The sequence below is a fragment of the Crocuta crocuta genome, unplaced genomic scaffold (genome assembly GCF_008692635.1).
Source record: "Crocuta crocuta isolate KB4526 unplaced genomic scaffold, BGI_CrCroc_1.0 scaffold25, whole genome shotgun sequence".
NCBI classification, from domain to species: Eukaryota; Metazoa; Chordata; class Mammalia; order Carnivora; family Hyaenidae; genus Crocuta; species Crocuta crocuta.
In genome coordinates this window covers 18,242,766-18,259,749 of record NW_027532015.1, presented here as the reverse complement: position 1 = coordinate 18,259,749, position 16,984 = coordinate 18,242,766, and the positions used below count along the sequence as shown (strand labels likewise).

Here is a 16,984-nt window from a genome sequence, read left to right as displayed (position 1 = left end):
GTATGAACACTAAGTTGAGAAATTTAAAAACATTTTTAAAATGATACATTTATGATGAAATTAGATATAAGAAATGAACAAATCCTTTCAAAACTGAGGACATATATTATCTTTTTTTTCAAATTAGCCAGGAAGAACAAAATCACAAGAAGTTGCATCCATTAAATCATTGCAGAGATATTACTGAACTAAATAGAAAATAATGAAGTGGTTTACATACGTAATCTGCCCTAGTGCTCTGTACATGTCCTTGTTATATGCACTTGTTTCTTCCAATTTCATTGAATTTTGAATCTCATTTAAGTTGTGATATCTCTAATTTTTTATGGTCAACTCTCATTTATCTTCAAATGGTCTTTGTTTCCTTGTCTTTCGCAACACTATTAATTTCTAGGGCTGTCATAACAAAGTACCACAGACTAGGTGACTCAAACCACAGAAATTTATTCTGTTTCTCATGATTTCAAAGCTAATATTCCAAAGTCAAGGTGTCAACTGGTCTGGTTTCTTCTGAGGGCCCCCTTCTTTGGCTTGTAGGTGGCTAGCTTCTCTCTGTGTTCTCACATGGTTTATGTTATGTGTATGTCTGTGTCCTAATCTCTTTTTTAAAATATATGTTTATTTATTTATTTTGAGTGAGAGAGAGAGAACACGCAGACCCACATATATATGTGTGAGTAGGAGAGGGGCAGAGAGAGAGGGAGAGAGAGAGAGAGAGAGAGAGAGAATTCCAAGGAGGCTCATGCTGTCAGCACAGAACTTGATACAGGGCTCGATGACACAAAGTGTGAGATTGTGAGCTGAGCTGAAATCAAGAGTCGGAGGCTTAACCAACTAAGCTACCCATGCACCCCTTCATCCCCTCTTCTTATAAGAATACCAGGAATATTGGGCTGGGGATCACTCTTTAAAACTCTCTTTCATTATCCTTTAAAAGTTCTTATCTCAATATATGGCTATATTCTAAAGTACTAGAGGTTAGGACTTTAACATATGAATTTTAGAGGGACACCGTTTAGCCCACAACAGGCACAAGACCAGGGTTGGTGACACTACCCAAGGGTCTGTTCATTTGCTGCTCATTTGTGATACTGTCTGTACCTTCTAGGAGCTTTTGGGACAGCAAGTAAGATTTTTTTGCTTAATGGCTGGGCAGAATCTTGGAATATTCACCTGTAATATTGTGGGATCAGTAATTTGGCCTTGGAATCAGGTATTAACTGCAGACATTGCACAGAAGTGAAAAACTGCAGGTGGAAAAATTTGCTACAAGGAAGCTGGCCCAGTGATTGTTAGCAAATGGAAATTCTACAAGTGAAAGAATGATCAATTATTACCAGCAGTGACACCAACTTTTCTCACCTGAATATACTGCATGTTTCACTTTTTCAGAATGTTGTGGGGTCAAAAAGACTATGCTGGTGTTGCAAAAACTTCTATTAAAAAGAATATAAAAAGTGATGCTCTAATTTTACATTTCACTGTCTGGAATATTTTACATTGTTGATGTAATAAAAGTATTTTGGAATGCATATTCCAGTATTTTGTGTAATGAATCTAAATTGTAATAGAGTACTGGTATAAAAACCTTTTTTTTTTCTTTTCTCCTTTTGGTTTATCTGTGGGGTCACTCAATTAAAATGATTGAAGTATTTTTTTCCCATTGGCTTTCACTGAGATTTTTCATTTTTTGCAAGCAAATATTGAGCATAAATTACAGGCAAGTACCTGAGTTAGGAACATCTAACAATAAAAAATATGTTTTATATAGTATTTTCCTTAAGGAACATGATTTTGTAGATAATATTTTAAATTACATTTTTGAGAATGAGAAAAGTGTCAGAGATGCTAATCTTGGAGCAGAGTCACTTACTGTCATAGGCTGGTGCTTGCTTGGTGCTGGGCATTTCTAAGACATTGTCTTCTCACTGACATGTGGTCTCATGGCCTGTGGGCTTAAAGCATTGTTAAAGACTTTATTTTCTCAGTAAAAGGGCCTTCCGATGAGTCTTCAAGCTTGGGACTTGCATAGGCAGACAGGAATGTGGACATTTTTTGGACAGGAAGGTTAATTTCCATAAATAGAGGATTGGCTTGGCAAAATGACAATGAATATATTATAGCATAATGACCATTTCATGCTATCACTCTATACTCAATAGATCAGATTGACTGTCACAGATTTTAAAAGGTCATCATGTTCCTTATTTTTAGAGTATAGGGGACAAACATAGAAGAAAGTAACCGAGAGTATGATAGTCCCATTTTATAAATGTCTCAAAATTACATGGTCGCCAAATTATAGATAATGATTATGACAGAAGTTCAAAGGTAAATTAGAGATTTTTGAAATTTCTCTTATGGGCAAGCAAAATATATTGTCATAAATCCTACCAAAGCTTCCAATACAATTCTAAATATGAAATGTTTTGAACATGTAGTGGGTATGTGAAACTTCACAAAGGACCAAGAAGAAAGAAATTAGATTCTTCCATATACTTCATGATAGTCTTTCCTAAAAACAACTACCTGAGACACAGATTCAAAAATTCAGGTTTAAATTCCTTTCTGTATTTTATCCTTAGTTTAGGAGAGAATTAAAATTCAATGTAACTGGTCAAGAATTAAAGAACAGTTGCCAACATAAATGTTTTCAGGATAAAACAAAGTTAAAATCAAGGAACCTGTGAGATGTGGGAATTTTCCATTTATTATGATGTACAATACAGTGTATGAGGCCAGGTAGGAACTGTGACTTCTCTGTGACAGCATTGGACCAATGTCCAGAGACCAGGTAGGACATCTCATTGAATATCAGTGACAGTGGATGGTCACCCAGGCCAGAGATCTCTAATCCACAGAGTCATTGGTGATGCATGGTTGACTCAGAGAAGAAGGTAGGGAAAACCCAGATAGATGGAGAAGTTTCTATCACCTGGAAGTTAGAAGCATGGCACAGATTTTAGGTTCACTTATAGTTGTACATCATAGAGGAGCAGAACACAAAACCTGGAGCTAAATTGCTACAACCCCCCAGTTATCATTTACCAGACATTGACCCTGGACAAGTGGTTAACTTGAAGGGTTTCACTCCATCATCGGCAAAGTAAGGTTAATAGCCATGCTGACCTCATTGGGTTTTTTGTGTGTGACAATTTCATACTGAATACATGTAAACTCTCAAGTATAGCAGTGTTCAAAAGTTGTTTGCTATTGTTAAAATGATAGTTGCCTTAAAAATAAAGTAACATGTTTTGCACACCTGAATCTGTGCCCTGTGATTCACAGAAAATACTTGTGGGTCTTTCTAGAATTTCTACCACGTTTTAAGAAGCATTTCTGTAAAGCAGACAATTAAAAGCCATAAGATAAGAACTATGACCCAAATTCTAAGAAAAAAATGTTTTTAAAATTATTTATTTATTTATTTAGAGAGAGCAGTTGAACAGGGGAGGGCTAGATGAAGGGAGTGGGGGAGAGAAAGAATCTCAAGCAAGCTCCGCACCATCAGTGCAGAGCCTGATGTGGGGCTCAAACCCACGATCTGTGAGATCATGTCCTGAGACGAAATCAAGAGTCGAACACTTAACTGACTGAGCCACCCAGGTTCCCCTCTAAGCAAATTTGTAAAAAGATGTTAGGTAGGTGCTCCACAGTTATAGTAGGTCAAGAAATACATGGTGATTATGATGAGACAGAGTTTGAGAATCTCAGAATGTTTTCAAATTTGTGGACAGACGCGGGAATTAGCAGAGGCTAAGGGGAAGGGAGGGATGGGAGGAGGGAAGGAAAGCTGGAGAGAAAATGGACAGACCTACTCTGACATAACTCAAATTTCGGAGTCTTAACTGAGGACACCAAAAAGGAAGGGGCTTGAGACTCAGATTTAAGATCCTCAATTAACCTCCTACTTTCAATAAAAGCGGAGCCCTTTTCTAGGGATAGAGGAAATACTGATGAGGCCATGAGATCTGAAAAAACCAAAGCAGCACACCACTCACTGAACCACACATGGATGGGCTGGAACACGTGTAAGAGGTTGCCAGACTCACAGTCTAGAGGGGGCCATAGTTAAGCACATTCACATTTAGGGCATATGAACATCCGGTTTTTCATTATGAGACAGATGGCCATTTCATCCAAGAAGACACCTACAAAGACAATCCCAGTCTATTCATGCATAAATGAGGCATACTGCATGGTACCCTGGAATTTAGATGCAAGCCTGGGAGACGACTGTGGGATCTCATGACATGGGGGCTTATAAGAAAGTTAAAGATAAGTTACAGAAAAAGCAAGAAAATTGCCTTCTGTGGTAGTTGAGATCTTTACCTGCTAATATGTATGTTTTCTCTACCTCCATGCATTAGTCATAGGATAAAATCTGAAATGATCATCGGAATGTACATTCAGATATGTGCACAATATCTGAATTGTTCCCTGTTCTTTACATGAATACCTTCCATTCATCCTCATCTTTCTAGCCTAGCCCTATATTTATACCCTTAGTGAATTCTATTCATTTACAGCAGTTCTGTTAGCTGTTGATGTCATTTCTCACTCTACACTTTTCAAATGTGTTTCTTTTATTTTTTATTTAAATCCAAGATTGTTAACATAGTGATTTTAGGAATAGAATTTAGTGATTCAACACTTGCATTTAACACCCAGTGCTCATCCCAGCAGTGCCCTCCTTAATGCCCATCTCCCATTTAGCCCATTCCTACCCTCCTCCCCTCCAGCAACCTTCAGTTTGTTCTCTGTATTTAAGAGTCTCTTATGGTTTGTCTCCCTCTCTGTGTTTTGCTTTCCTTCCCCTAGTTCATCTGTTTCGTTTCTTGAATTCCCATATGAGTTAAATCATATGACATTTGTCTTTCTCTGACTTATTTCACTTAGCATAATGCACTCTAGTTCCATCCATGTTGATGCAAATGTCAAGATATTCTTTCTGATCGCTGAGTAATATTCTTATTGTGTATATATATGTGCATATATACATATACATATACATATATATATATATACACACCACATCTTTATCCATTCATCAGTTAATGGATATTTGGGCTCTTTCCATACTTTGGCTATTGTTGATAGCATGCTATAAGCATTGGGGTGCATGTACCCCTTTGAATCAGTATTTTTGTATCCTTTGGATAAATACCTAGTAGCACAATTGCTGGGTCGTAGGGTGGTTCTATTTTTAATTTTTGAGGAACCTCCACACTGTTTTCCAGAGTGGCTTGCATCAGTTTGCATTCCCACCAGCAGTGTAAAAGGGTTCCCCTTTCTCCACAACCTCACCAATACCTGTTGTGCCTGAGTTGTTAATTTTGGCCATTCTGACAGGTGTGAAGTGGTATCTCATTGTGATTTTATTTATTCTTTTAATGTTTATTTATTTTTGAGACAGAGACAGACAGTGCAAGCAGGGGAGGGGCAGAGAGAGAGGGAGACACAGAATCCGAAACGGGCTCCAAGCTCTGAGCTGTCAGCACAGAGCCCCATGCGGGGCTTGAACTCATGAATCGTGAGTTCATAACCTGAGTCGAAGTTGGACGCTTAACCGACTGAGCCACCTAGGTGCTTCTCATTGTGACTTTAAATGTGTTAATTTTAGCTAGAAGCACAGTGAATTGCTATATTATTTTATGTCTGTTTCTCATGTTAACATAGAAACTCCCACTACAGGAAGAAGAGATTTTGTGTTTATTCATGTATATTGAAGACCGTTCACAAATACATGCTTAATAAATAAACAAATATAAATATTGCATACACAAATGATTGAACTGCAGGCGGATTTATGGCATCTTGGGAAAACTTTAACATTTCCTGAGTCTTTTACTAAAGCATCTAAACCTTTTTACTCATCTTAAAGAGAATACTGTCACATTTCAGTATTGAGTATATCATATGTGATGGGTCCTTTCTGTATGGACCTCTATAGGTACAAAAGACCTCTTGTCTTTTAGAGTCCGCTAAGAATGTTTCTTTTAGTAATGACCACATTTTGAAATTTATCAAANCAAGGATCTTGTTGAGAATTTTTGCATCTGTATTCATCAAGGATATTGGCCTATAGTTCATTTTTTTTCATTTCATCAGATGATCGTAAGATTTTAACCTGTTACAATGGTGATTTATATTGATAGATTTTCTAATTTCAAAGCAAACTTCCATTCTTGCATTAACTCTAATCATGATGTATCATCTTTTTATATATTTCTGGATCGAGTTTGTAAACATTTGTTTAAGATTTTTGCATCTTTGCTTATGAGTGAGAGTTTTCTCTCATTTTCTTTTTTCAAATTGGCTCTGTGGGTTTTAGTATGCAGGCTATAGCAAAACATAAACGTTAGTGGAGATCATTAAAGATAAGTTTCTCATCCCTGTTCATACCTTATGCTGTAGGGATTCCACCTTAGCCGTTGGGTATGGATTTTGGGTGTGGGATTCAGCAATGCTTCTTGTGGATTTTGTCATTACTCCTCCAACAGTCTTGAGGTGGGTGTAATAAAAGGCAACCAATAAAAAACAAATCACACATATCTCACTAATGTTGACAAAGAGAAATATCCCTGTGTCAAGACCAGGTAATAAGAGATTATTGACAAATTGTAAGGCAAGAAGAAATTTTTGGGATTAACAAATTTGTACAAAATGCACTTGAAATTAAATGATTGGACTTAGAAAATTGTTTCCAAGTGTACTCTAAAGTATAAGAAAAATAATGGTAATAATGAATTACAGCTAAGATTTGTTGAACATTTAAATTGAATATATACTTCAAGTGTTCAGATATTAAAATCAATATGAGTACGTGACAGGCCATGGAGATATTGTCCGATAACTACAACAAAGATAGGCAGGTGCAAACGAACTTTTCTCTGCCCTAGGAAATAGGAACCTGCTTTATGTTGTGTGACTGGTCACGGACAGAACTTCACATTTACAAGCTCTTGGCGGCAGCACCATGAGCACCAGCTCGTCCCCCACTGCATCTGAGCAGCTCTGCTACCAGAACGTGACCGGGTCCTGCGTGAAAGCTTCCTACTTGCCCACACCCCGGCTCATTCTGTACACGGTGTTCAGCTGTGGAGCTCTGCTGGCTGTTTCTGGAAACCTCCTGGTGGTGATTTCAATCCTGCATTTCAAGCAGCTGCACTCTCCAACCAATTTCCTCATCGCCTCTCTGGCCTGTGCTGACTTTCTGGTGGGGGTGACCGTCATGCCCTTCAGCATGGTCAGGTCTGTGGAGAGCTGCTGGTACTTTGGGCTGAGTTTCTGTACCTTCCACACGTGCTGTGATGCGGCATTTTGTTATTGTTCTATCTTCCACTTGTGCTTCATCTCCATCGACAGGCACATTGCTGTTACTGACCCTCTCATCTATCCTACCAAGTTCATGGTGTCTGTCAGGGATATGCATTGGCATCTTCTGGATCCTGCCCCTTGTATACAGTGGTGCTGTGCTCTACACAGGTGCCCATGATGATGGGCTGGAGGAGTTATCTAGTGCCCTCAGCTGTGTAGGCGGTTGTCAACCAGTTATAAATCAAGTTTGGATTTTGATAGATTCACTATTATTTTTCATACCTACTTTTGTAATGAGAATTCTATACAGTAATATTTTTCTTGTGGCCAGAAAGCAGGCCAAAAAGATTGAAAACATTAGTAGCAAAACAGAAACATCAGGGCCATACAAAACCAGGGTGAATAAGAGAGAGAGAAAAGCAGCTAAAACCCTGGGTATCACGGTGGTAGCATTTTTTGATCTTACGGTTACCATTTATGATTGATCTGTTCATTGATTCTTTTGAGGGGGTTATAACACCTTCATATGTTTATGAGATACTTAACTAGGTTGGTTATTATAACTCTGCTCTAAATCCTTTGATCTATGCTTTATTTTGCCCTTGGTTTAGGAGAGCAGTAAAATTCATTTTAAGTGGTCAAGTATTATGAGGAGACAGTTCATCAACTATAAATTTGTTTCCTTAAAAACCCTACATTTCAAATTGAGGAATTTGTTGATATATTGGGAATTTCATGACCCATTAAATTGAGGAGTAAAAATGGTACCTCAATTTCAGGGGCATAATTTTTGTGCTTTATTTTCTTGGAGAACTAAACATCTTTAAGCATTTGATAGAAATGTGCTTACTAAACAATGCTTGACACAAAGTTTATATTTCCTAGTTTCCCCAAATCTGCACACTTCCCTGCTTTGTCAGTTCTTACTTATTTTTCATGTCCAGGCCTCCCTTTCAAGCTTGTCTTCATGCCACTTTCAAAAGTTTTCAGTGAAATCTCTCCATCCCTGTCTTCTCTGGACTGTGCACTTGTCTTCCATTTTAAGCAGCTTGTTTTGGGGGGCCCATCTTTCTGTAGCTCCTGAGAGATCTCTGAGCCATACACACCAGTCACTCCAGACTCAGAACTGGACTCATATTTTATATCATTGGAAATATTTTGTGGAATAATTCTGAACAGATGGTGTAGAATCCATACCAGTGATTGTTTTATGTGATTGTTTTCTTATCCTATGAGGTGTGTTGTTTTCCCTTCCAGCTATTGTGGAGGGCAGTTTTCTGTCATTTTTTTTTTCTTTATTAACACTATCCAAAGTAGTACATTGTTGATGAACTAAATAACAATATACAATAAATAACAATATACTATAAGTTATGGTAGAAGGGTGGACTATTCAAGAAATGATGATATGGTATATCACTCTTTGGAGAATATTGTTAAACATCTTATCTCATGTCATTTACAAAAGCAAAACATATTTCTTTCAGATGTTAGAAAAGTCAAAGAAAATATTTTATAATTTTTCACTGGAGGAATCCTGAATGAAAACCCCAGTAGCTTTCTGCACATAATTTAAATTTTAAAACTTCAGGGATGTCTGGGTGACTCAGTCGGTTGAGCATCTGACTTTGGCTTGGGTCATGATCTCATGGTTTGGGAGTTTAAGCCCTGCATAGAACTGACAACTCAGAGCCTGGGACCTGCTTCATATCCTGTGTCTCCATCTCTCTCTGCCCCTCCCCTTCTCACACTTTGTCTCTCTCTGTCTCTCAAATATAAATAAACAAAAAAATTTTAATTTTAAAACTTCAGAAGAAAACAAAGCCAGATTTGGGGGGACAAGGCAAACTTGGGAAAACCACTGGCAGCATATATGGTGAAGGGAAGGTTAATAGATTTAAAAACAGAGGACTTTTACAAAACAGTAAGGTATAGCTTACCATCTCCTATACAAATAAATAGGCAATGTTGCAGAGGAAAAATATGATTAATAAATACATTAAAGTGCCAAATGTACAACAAACTTTACAATGTTAAAATGTGACAGTATTTTGTATATCAAGTGGGCAAATGTTAGAAGGATAAGAAATACCTGATAACAATTAGAGTATGGGGAATGGACCACTCTAGAGAAAGTAGAGCTTTCTCACATATATCTCATGAGAATACAACTTAGTATCAGTTTTCTGAGGGGAATTAAAAATTTTTTTTACAAAGTTTAAACATACATGTCATTTCTAGTAAGGAATCCAAAAAAAAAAAAGAAAGAAGAAGAAGAAGAGTCAGACAAGGAAGCAAACAGTCCAAGGACATTTATTGTATAATTCTTAATTATTACTTGGAATAACCTAGGATCAGTGTGGAATAAATTAATAAAATTATGCTCTAACCCCATAATGGAATGTTTTGATGCCATTAAAAAGCACAAACAAGGGGCGCCTGCAGCTCAGGCAATTAAGCATACAACTCTTGATTTCAGTTCAGGTCATGATCAGGAGATCACGGACATGGACTTGTAGCCTGCTTAAGATTCTCTCTCTCCCTCTCCCTCTGCCCCTTCCCTGCTTAAGCTCTCTCTCTTTTTCTCTTAAGAAAAGAAAAAGCACTAACGAGTTCTGTATAAATTGATATATGCCTCCATACATAGATATATTTCTACATCCTTTTACAAAGTGTAATTTTATGTATAGTAGACAATATGTATGTGGTAGGGGTGGAGAATTTGCTTTGTAATTTATCTTTATCATTTTAATATATGAAATGAAATAAAATATTAAAATAGAGATTTCAATAAATAGATAGATAGATATTACCCATACATATCTCTACTTTTACCTGTGCGTTGAAGTTAGGTCTGTCTTGTTTGCTTGTTTCATTTCAGGGGAATATCTGTTGAGTATATATCTCTGCTACATTTTTCTACCCAGAGAAATGAAGTTGTGGCTGCATTGGTATGTTTCAGGGACTACATCTCAAAGTGATTAAATTATCTTAGAAATTACATCTTAATGTTGTTAAGCATTTAAGTTTTGTCTTTTTCAGCAGATCTTTAAGTTTCTTGAACTCTTTCCCTCTAATATTAGTTATGTGCTGTATTCAGGAGCTATGGAAGCTAGCAACAGTCACTTCTCAATCTTTCATTTGTATTTTATTTGTACTCTTTAGGTCTCCTCTTGAAAAGTGAAAACAGCAACAGTGGGGATGTTCAGTCCGTCACCTGCTTTGAGAGACTTAACTTCCTAGCAGGGCTGGAAGGAGCACTTCTCCTCCTGAAGGGAATGCCACTGAGGCTGCTCCTTAGAGGCAGGGAGATGCATTCCTAAATACACCTCCAGGAACACCCATAGATGCTAATGCGGAGACCAAGGCCCCTGGAGCTTGGATGTCACCCTGCGAAAAAGAAGCAGAATCCCTAAATTTTCTGGATTCTGTTCCTTTGTTCCTGGTGGGCTGTGAGACTCTAAGCAAGATTTAAGAGGTTGCAAAACCCAAGGGGCTCCTGGGTGGTTCAGTTGGCTAAGCTTCTGACTCTTGGTTTTGGCTCAGGTCATGATCTCAAAGTTTCTTGAGTTCTGCCCCCCCCCCCCCCCTGTCTCCGTCCCTCTCAAAATAAATAAATAAACTTAAAATAAAAGAGTATTACAGAAAAAAACACTTGCACTGTAGCACACCTGTGTAGCTAAGATTTGTACGTGTCACCATGTATATTTTATGTCCCCTCCCCTCCCACACACTGATCTCTGCCTCCAACTGCTTGGCAAGTCATCTTTACCCTGCGTTCATTCCTTCTGTATTCATGCTGCTCCCCATATAGCGCCTGTCCTACAGCAACTCAACAGCCCGGTCCCTGCTGACACTTTGCCTGCCCGTCTCCACACCTAAGTGCACATTGTCCTCTCTGACTTCATATCCTCCTGGTTTTTAAAAAAATTTTTAACGCATATTTATTTTTGAGAGAGAAAGAGAGAGAGAAAGAGCATGCATGTGATCGGGGGATGGGCAGAGAGAGAGGGAGACACAGAATCCGAAGCAGGCTCCAGGCTCTGAGCTGTCAGCACAGAGACCAACGTGGGGCTTGAACCCACAAACTGAGGCCATGACCTAAGCTGAAGTCGGTCACCTAACTGACTGAGCCACCCTATTAAAGTCTTTAATTAATTAATTAATTAATTAATTAATCAATGTTTTTAAACTTGATTTACTTCGAGAGAGAGTGTGCACATGTGCAAGGGCAAGCGGGTAAGGAGCAGAGAGAGGGAGAGAGAATCTTCAGCAGGCTTCACGCTGTCAGCATAGAGCTGGAAGTGGACTGGATCTCACCCAGTGAAATCGTGACCTGAACCAAAATCAAGAGTTGGACGCTTAACTGACTAATGCACCAAGTGTCCTGATCGTTAAAGCCTTTATAACAAATAACTGACAACCTTGAATTTTGAAGTTCGCATAAGTACCTTTCAAAATTGAATGTGAAATAAAAATACTTTTTTTAATGAACAAAACCTGAGCATCTTCATTGACAGCAAACCCACACACACAAAAAAAAAAACCAAAGGAGTTTTCAAGGCAGAAAAAAAAAAAAACGAATCCCAGAGGAAACACTATAGTGTGGGAAGTCATGAAGTGTGCCACAGAGTGTCAATATCAGAAAAATAAAATGAATGCTGAAAGTAAAAATAAATGTCTTAAAATAAATGACAGCATTATCAATAAAGTAGCCAAGACAAATGGAGGTAAAGTATATATTGCAATTCCTGGCAACATGTGCATTGCCTTGAATTGGTAAAATTATTAATTTATTGGAGAATTTAATTTATCAGGTATATATATTAGAACTCTAGGATTCCAAGAGAACAATATAAGTAAGTCCTATTTATAATTTTATGGGAGAAAAAGAGTGAATAATAAAAAAATAATCCAAAATGAGTCCAGAATAATAAAAGAAAGAAAAAATGTAAAGAAGGAAAAAAAAATATTTAGTTGATTTAAACCCAATCAATAGAATTGTAGAATAGATTATAGAATAGAACAACCCTACAATCCAGTAATCACACTTCTGAGTATTTGCCCAAAAGGTACAAAAACACTAATTCACAGGGATACATGGATCCCTATGTTTATTGCAACATTATTTACAATAGCCAAATAAAGGAAGCAGCCCAAGTGTCCATCGATAAATGAATGAATAAAGAAAATATGGTATAGACACACACACAAATATCACATGTACACACAATGGAATATTATTCAGCTATAGAAAGAATGAAATCTTGCCATTTGCAACAACATGGATAGAACTAGAGAGTGTAATGTTAAGCAAAGTAAGCCAGTCAGAGAAAGACAAATACCATATGATTTCACTCATATGTGGAATTTAAGAAGCAAAAAAAAAAAAAATAAATTGTGCAGGGGAAAAAGGAGAGAGACAAGTCAAGAAACAGACTCTTAATTATAGGGAACAAACTGATGTTCTTTCTAAATAACAGAAGAGAGATGTGTGGGAGCATGAGGGGGGAACTAGGTGATGGGGATTAAGGAGTACACTTGTGTTGAGTTCCTGGGTGATATATAGAACTGTTGAATCACTATATTGTACCTGTGAAACTAATATGACACTATATGTCAACTATATCGAAATAAAATATGTTTTATAAAATAAAATAAAATTTAATCCAAAAAATGTGTCAAATAGAACTGAAATGAAGGGCACAACATGATGATAAGACAGAACCTAGTAAGTGTATTTCATTATGACCCATAGATTCGGTTTTGGCAGAAAAGGGAAACTGATTAGCTCTGCAATTAACACTGGATGAAACACTTATTTCAGAGATGAAGACTTATTCTTTGTAGTAAGACTGGAAGGTGCTCTCTGTCTCATGCACAATGCAATTAAAATACTCGGTGCTGTTCTAGCTTTAGTTTTGGGGCAGTCAGATATCAAGATTTCAAAACTAGGGCATCATATCTTTGGGGCAGGAATGAATATATAAAAAAATACTTGCTATTTTTTTCTAATTTCTGGAATAATGTAAATCAACAGTATCTACTAGCACATCATTTCTGTTATTTCACAAATGCTATGAGGTGGTAAACCTTTCCTGAAATAGTGTATTATTTCTGATTCTACTGTGCTTATGAGAAATTCTCTTATCTCTCCTTTGTCTTTATTCGATTTTACAAATGATTAAAGGCACCCTAGATTGTTTAGTATCATGTTACCCACAACTCTTTGGTTCCAGCACTGAATATCATCAATTTCTTTTGATGCTAGTGGTTTCAGTATAGCGGTGTTTTCTCATCCTGTTCCATAAGCTATAGAATCATCCTGCTGCCTCATTTTAAGAATAAGGAGGCTAAAACCAAAGTGTTTAAGAAATCTGGTGACTATCATAAAGCTTCTGGATTCAAACAAGCACTTTCAGCATCGAGTTTAAAAAATTTACACTTGCCTTTTATTTGTAGCTTTTCAAAATTAGACAAATCGTCTAATTTTACCATTTCTTTTTCTAGATCAACATATTATTCTATTTTTATGTTATTAAAAACTTTCATTATAAAGAAACCTGCTGCTTCCCTCATTATTTTCTTCTGTGAACTTATTCTGGTTGTGTGGGGTCTCTGCTATTAGCCTTTGCATCACTGAACCTTTATTAAGTGCTTCTGGTATGCAACACGTGGGCTCTTGTCGGAGGCCGCGCTGGCTCTGTCAGGTCCAGGGGTCCCTGAAGGATGGACGGTGTCGGCGAAAGAGAATGAGAGAGCCCCGAGATTCTTTCTGATCACCAGGCAGGCATCTCTGTCCTGTCGGTTTTGGTGTCTTTATTTATAGATCAAATGTTAACATGGCATCAGGAAATGGAATTTTTACAATGGATAGCTCTTTGTGATAAGGTGTTTTTGGAAAATGTACAGAAACAGGTTTTACAGAAGTCTTCTTGCAGAACTGCCCCAATTATACTGAGGTTGAGTAACTAAGAAAATAACAAGGTGTTCACATTTTAATAACGCTAAGATTAAGTCATAGGTTTGTAGATACTCTTATCCATCCTCATCACAGCTGCCAGGGTAAGGGAAGGTGTTTGTGGAAAGTAGGCCTTAGGGAAGGGGCTGCTATACATCATCAGTTAGCAAAGGTGTATGTACTAACTTATCTTCTGCCCTTATCTGTTCCTTTTCTCTAAGTTAGGCTCTTTGTCTCTGGGCAAGACTTGATTTTCCAGTTATATTCTTTATTGTACCAGAGANGTAAATCAACAGTATCTACTAGCACATCATTTCTGTTATTTCACAAATGCTATGAGGTGGTAAACCTTTCCTGAAATAGTGTATTATTTCTGATTCTACTGTGCTTATGAGAAATTCTCTTATCTCTCCTTTGTCTTTATTCGATTTTACAAATGATTAAAGGCACCCTAGATTGTTTAGTATCATGTTACCCACAACTCTTTGGTTCCAGCACTGAATATCATCAATTTCTTTTGATGCTAGTGGTTTCAGTATAGCGGTGTTTTCTCATCCTGTTCCATAAGCTATAGAATCATCCTGCTGCCTCATTTTAAGAATAAGGAGGCTAAAACCAAAGTGTTTAAGAAATCTGGTGACTATCATAAAGCTTCTGGATTCAAACAAGCACTTTCAGCATCGAGTTTAAAAAATTTACACTTGCCTTTTATTTGTAGCTTTTCAAAATTAGACAAATCGTCTAATTTTACCATTTCTTTTTCTAGATCAACATATTATTCTATTTTTATGTTATTAAAAACTTTCATTATAAAGAAACCTGCTGCTTCCCTCATTATTTTCTTCTGTGAACTTATTCTGGTTGTGTGGGGTCTCTGCTATTAGCCTTTGCATCACTGAACCTTTATTAAGTGCTTCTGGTATGCAACACGTGGGCTCTTGTCGGAGGCCGCGCTGGCTCTGTCAGGTCCAGGGGTCCCTGAAGGATGGACGGTGTCGGCGAAAGAGAATGAGAGAGCCCCGAGATCCTTTCTGATCACCAGGCAGGCATCTCTGTCCTGTCGGTTTTGGTGTCTTTATTTATAGGTCAAATGTTAACATGGCATCAGGAAATGGAATTTTTACAATGGATAGCTCTTTGTGATAAGGTGTTTTTGGAAAATGTACAGAAACAGGTTTTACAGAAGTCTTCTTGCAGAACTGCCCCAATTATACTGAGGTTGAGTAACTAAGAAAATAACAAGGTGTTCACATTTTAATAACGCTAAGATTAAGTCATAGGTTTGTAGATACTCTTATCCATCCTCATCACAGCTGCCAGGGTAAGGGAAGGTGTTTGTGGAAAGTAGGCCTTAGGGAAGGGGCTGCTATACATCATCAGTTAGCAAAGGTGTATGTACTAACTTATCTTCTGCCCTTATCTGTTCCTTTTCTCTAAGTTAGGCTCTTTGTCTCTGGGCAAGACTTGATTTTCCAGTTATATTCTTTATTGTACCAGAGAGCCAACCATACCTTTAAAGAGTTTAGGTATTATTTCCAATATATAGAACAACCTCTTCGAGTGCATTTACCTTTGTATCTACTTTTATGATTTCTTTAATAGCTAGGGCAGGAGAAACATTTTTGGTTAGTTGATTTACATGTTGAGCTGTATGAACATCTTGCACTAACACAACGGTAAAAGCAGAATTGTACATGTAAAGGTCAATCTTTTATGACTAGGGGTCATTAGCTTGTTCATAGCTCAAGGGAAAGCATGGAGGGAAACAGGACCTTCTGGAGACACGATGTCTGTTCCCATAATCAAAAGAAGAAGTTCCCACAATAAGTTCCTTCACAAGGTGCAATCATCATACCAGGGCCAGAATAAGGGGACAAGTCACTCCCGATATTGATCAACAAGGTACCCTAGGGGTCAGTGCTCAAGCAGACATAATTGAGTGGGGGTGGATATCGGTCGTCATCTGATTGGCAAGAGACAGTGCAAACTTGCTTTAACCTCACCAGGAGTTTTCTCGACTAGTGGGCTCAGAATGGCTCCCAACAGGCTCTGGAATTGGAAATGTAACAATAAAGCCAATTTCAACCTAATAAGGATTTATCAAAATCATGTAAGCCTCATTCTGTGCATAGGATCTTTTACCTGCATTGACTCAATCTTCCCAACAACCCTGTAAGGGGCAAATATTATTACTTCTAATTCTTAAGTGGGGATCCTGAGGCCATAAAGAGGTCAGTAGGAGGCCAAGGTGGCATATTTGTTAGACAATAGAACCTTATTCTATTGGTCTTATTCTATTGACTCTCAGGCAGTCACAGAGTAAGTGCATCAACCACCCACTATCAGCCCTCACAGAGGGAGGCTGTGGCCCCCTCTGTGCATTCAGGTCATTGGGAGGGATTTGGAACACAGGACTTTCCTGCCACCAGGGGAAAGTATGAGCATCATAAAGAAAAATGCAAAGTTCTTTGGGGAGATGGGGACACCGGAGGGAGTAATTGATTTGCTATGGTGTAACATTTAATCTATAGTTTTTCATTCATTTATACTTCTTTTTAAAAAAGAATTTTAAATGATAATTTATTTTTGAGACAGAGACAGAGCACGAGTGGGGGAGGGGCAGGGAGAGAGGGAGATACAGAATCTGAAACAGGCTCCAGGCTCTGAGCTGTCAGCACAGAACCTGATGCAGGGCTTAAACCC

General features: G+C 37.7%; 1 pseudogene; it reads left to right on the top strand.

Moving 5' to 3' along the window:
* The first annotated feature begins 6,979 nt into the window (after window positions 1-6,979).
* LOC144241498 (trace amine-associated receptor 6-like) lies at window positions 6,980-8,007 on the top strand (annotated as a pseudogene).
* Window positions 8,008-16,984: the final 8,977 nt, after the last annotated feature.